At 46.1% G+C, this 4,039-nt stretch overlaps 1 pseudogene; it reads left to right on the top strand.

Annotated features, from left to right (window-relative positions):
- Positions 1-609: 609 nt before the first annotated feature.
- Positions 610-718, top strand: LOC133473811 (5S ribosomal RNA; annotated as a pseudogene).
- The last annotated feature ends 3,321 nt before the right edge of the window (positions 719-4,039 follow it).

Here is a 4,039-nt window from a genome sequence, read left to right as displayed (position 1 = left end):
CGCACTACTCGCTTGAAGTCTCGGCGCCCTTTGCACAATGGTCATTGCACCGGGACTATTGCAATATTAGGTCTTTCGAACTCTCTAAATGCTAGAGGACCTGCATCTTTTTGCACATTGTCCAAAAAAATGAAGCCGGCATTACGATAACTAGCAACCCTTAATTGCTCAGTGACTGTTTTTTGTCAACATCTTTATGTCTCAAAAATGTTCTCTGTCAATTGACTGTCTGTTGTCGTACGAGAGCGGCTCCAACTACCAGAGACAAATTCCTTGTGTGTTTTTTGGACATACATGGCAAATAAAGATGACTCTGTTTCTGAAGAGTTGGTGACCAGGATGTGGAGGGTCCAAGAGGATTTTGCATGCTCTTGTCTGAGTTTTGGCAGCGTGCAAGTTCTCAAATTCTCTTGTGTGTTAACTTTTCAAAATCTATGATCTGATCACACATTTGTAGTGTTGAGAATGAGTTCGCATCATCCACAATAAAAAATCCAAAATAGACCAGCCAACAATTGGAGAATAAAAAATGACGCAATCCGCTCGATATTTTTAAGCGAAATATGATATTTTTTAAATATAAAATGTTGCTTTTCAGGTAACCATGTGGCTTACGGCCATACTACCCTGAGAACGTCCGATCTCGGAATCTAAGCAGGGGCGGTCCTGGTTAATACTTGGATGGGAGACCGCCTGGGAATACCAGGTGCTGTAAGCTTTTTCACTTTAGATTCTCGTGGAATCGTTTTCTTATCGGTCTTCTTCTTTTCCTTTCGGCTTGTCCCGTTAGGGGTCGCCACAGCGCGTCATCCTTTTCCATGAGAGCCTATCTCCTGCATCCTCCTCTCGAACACCAACTGCCAACATGTCTTCCCTCACGACATCCATCAACCTTCTCTTTGGTCTTCCTCTAGCTCTCTTGCCTGGCAGCTCCATCCTCATCATCCCTCTACCAATATACTCACTCTCTCTCCTCTGGACGTGTCCAAACCATTGAAGTCTGCTCTCTCTAACTTTGTCTCCAAAACATCGAACCTTGGCTGTCCCTCTGATGAGCTCATTTCTAATTGTATCCAACCTGGTCACTCCGAGAGCGAACCTCAACATCTTCATTTCCGCCACCTCCAGCTCTGCTTCCTGTTTTTTCTTCAGTGCCACTGTCTCTAATCCATACATCATGGCTGGCCTCACCACTGTTTTATAAACTTTGCCCTTCATCCTAGCAGAGACTCTTCTGTCACATAACACACCTGACACCTTCCTCCACCCGTTCCAACCTGCTTGGACCCGTTTCTTCACTTCCTGACCACACTCACCATTGCTCTGGACGGTTGACCCCAAGTATTTAAAGTCCTCTACCCTTGCCATCTCTTCTCCCTGTAGCCTCATTTTTCCCCCACCACCCCTCTCATTCATGCACATATATTCTGTTTTACTTCGGCTAATCTTCATTCCTCTTCTTTCCAGTGCATGGCTCCATCTTTCTAACTGTTCCTCCAGCTGCTCCCTGCTTTCACTGCAGATCACAATGTCATCTGCAAACATCATGGTCCACGGGGATTCCAGTCTAACCTCATCTGTCAGCCTATCCATCACCACTGCAAAAAGGAAGGGGCTCAGGGCTGATCCCTGATGCAGTCCCACGTCCACCTTAAATTCTTCTGTCACACCGACAGCACACCTCACCGCTGTTCTGCTGCCCTCGTACATGTCCTGTATTATTCTAACATACTTCTCTGCCACTCCAGACTTCCGCATGCAGTACCACAGTTCCTCTCTGGGTACTCTGTCATAGGCTTTCTCTAGATCTACAAAGACACAATGTAGCTCCTTCTGTCCTTCTCTGTACTTTTCCATCAACATCCTCAAGGCAAATAATGCATCTGTGGTACTCTTTCTAGGCATGAAACCATACTGTTGCTCGCAAATACTCACTTCTGTCCTGAGTCTAGCCTCCACTACTCTTTCCCATAACTTCATTGTGTGGCTCATCAACTTTATTCCTCTATAGTTGCCACAGCTCTGCACATCACCTTTGTTCTTAAAAATGGGCACCAGTACACTTTTCCTCCATTCCTCAGGCATCTTCTCACGCACTAGAATTCTATTGAACAAGCTGGTCAAAAACTCCACAGCCACCTCTCCTAGATGCTTCCATACCTCCACAGGAATGTCATCAGGACCAACTGCCTTTCCATTTTTCATTCTCTTTAATGCCTTTCTAACTTCCCCCTTACTAATCATTGCCACTTCCTGGTCCACCACACTTGCCTCTTCTACTCTCCCTTCTCTATCATTTTCCTCATTCATCAACTCCTCGAAGTATTCTTTCCATCTACCTAGCACACTGCTGGCACCAGTCAACATATTTCCATCTCTATCCTTAATCACCCTAACCTGCTGCACATCCTTCCCATCTCTATCCCTCTGTCTAGCCAGCCTGTATAGATCCTTTTCTCCTTCTTTAGTGTCCAACCTGCCATACATGTCATCATATGCCTCTTGTTTTGCCTTTGCCACCTCTACCTTTGCCCTGTGTCGCATCTCAATGTATTCCTTTCGCCTCTCCTCGGTCCTCTCAGTGTCCCACTTCTTCTTAGCTAACCGTTTTCCTTGTATGATTTCCTGTACTGTGAGGTTCCACCACCAAGTCTCCTTCTCTCCTTTCCTGCCAGAAGATACACCAAGTACTCTCCTGCCTGCTTCTCTGATCACCTTGGCTGCAGTGGACCAGTCTTCTGGAAGCTCTTCCCGTCCACCGAGAGCCTGTATCACCTCTTCCCGAAAAGCTGCACAACACTCGTCCTGTCTCAGCTTCCACCACATGGTTCTCTTCTCTGCCTTTGTCTTCCTAATTTTCCTCCCCACCACCAGAGTCATCTTACACACCACCATCCTATGCTGTCTAGCCACACTCTCCCCTACCACTACCTTACAGTTGGTAACCTCCTTCAGATTACATCGTCTGCACAAGATGTAATCCACCTGTGTGCTTCTACCTCCGCTCTTGTAGGTCAACCTATGTTCGTGCCTCTTCTGGAAAAAAGTGTTCACTACAGCCATTTGCATCCTTGTTGCAAAGTCTACCACCATCTGTCCTTCCAAGTCCTTTCCTGGATACCGTACTTACCCATCACTTCTTCATCACCCTTATTACCTTCACCAACATGTCCATTACAATCTGCACCAATTACGACTCTCTCTCTGTCTGGGATGCTCAGAACTACATCATCTAGCTCCTTCCAGAATTTCTCTTTCACCTCTAGGTCACATCCTACCTGTGGGGCATAGCCACTAATCACATTACACATAACACCCTCAATTTCAAATTTCAGCCTCATCACTCGATCTGATACTCTTTTCACCTCCAAGACATTCTTAGCCAACTCTTCTTTTAAAATAACCCGACTCCATTTCTCTTCCCATCTACACCATGGTAAAATAATTTAAACCCTGCCCCTAAACTTCTAGCCTTACTGCCTTTCCACCTGGTCTCCTGGACACACAATATATGAACCTTTCTCCTAATCATCATGTCAACCAACTCCCGAGATTTTCCTGTCATAGTCCCAACATTCAAAGTTCCCCACATTCAGTTCTAGGCTCTGTGTTTTTCCTCTTCTCTTTCTGCCGAAGAACCCGCTTTCCACCTCTTCTTCTTTGACTTCGACTTCGACCCACAGTAGCTGAATTTCAACAGCTCCCTGCAGGTTGACGGCGCCGGTGGCGGACGTTTGTTAACCCGGGCCACGGACCGATCCGGTATGGAATTCTTTGGATGAACGCTCATATTTGTTTGGCAAGGTTTTAAGCCGGATGCCCTTCCTGACGCAACCCTCTGCATTTATCCGGGCTTGGGACCGGCCTACAGTTTGCACTGACTTGTGCCCCCCATAGGGCTGCATTTCGTTTTCTTATCGGTGGTTGACCTAAATTATAATGCAGTCATTCTCTCTCTTATGACTTACCATCTCTTTATTAGGAGACAGAATCTTCACGTACCTTTTTTAAACATCCCGTACCTCCTTTTCCGACAGTA

Source organism: Phyllopteryx taeniolatus, unplaced genomic scaffold (assembly GCF_024500385.1).
Source record: "Phyllopteryx taeniolatus isolate TA_2022b unplaced genomic scaffold, UOR_Ptae_1.2 contig_481, whole genome shotgun sequence".
Taxonomy (NCBI): domain Eukaryota; kingdom Metazoa; phylum Chordata; class Actinopteri; order Syngnathiformes; family Syngnathidae; genus Phyllopteryx; species Phyllopteryx taeniolatus.
This window is presented reverse-complemented; position numbering and strand designations above follow the sequence as displayed.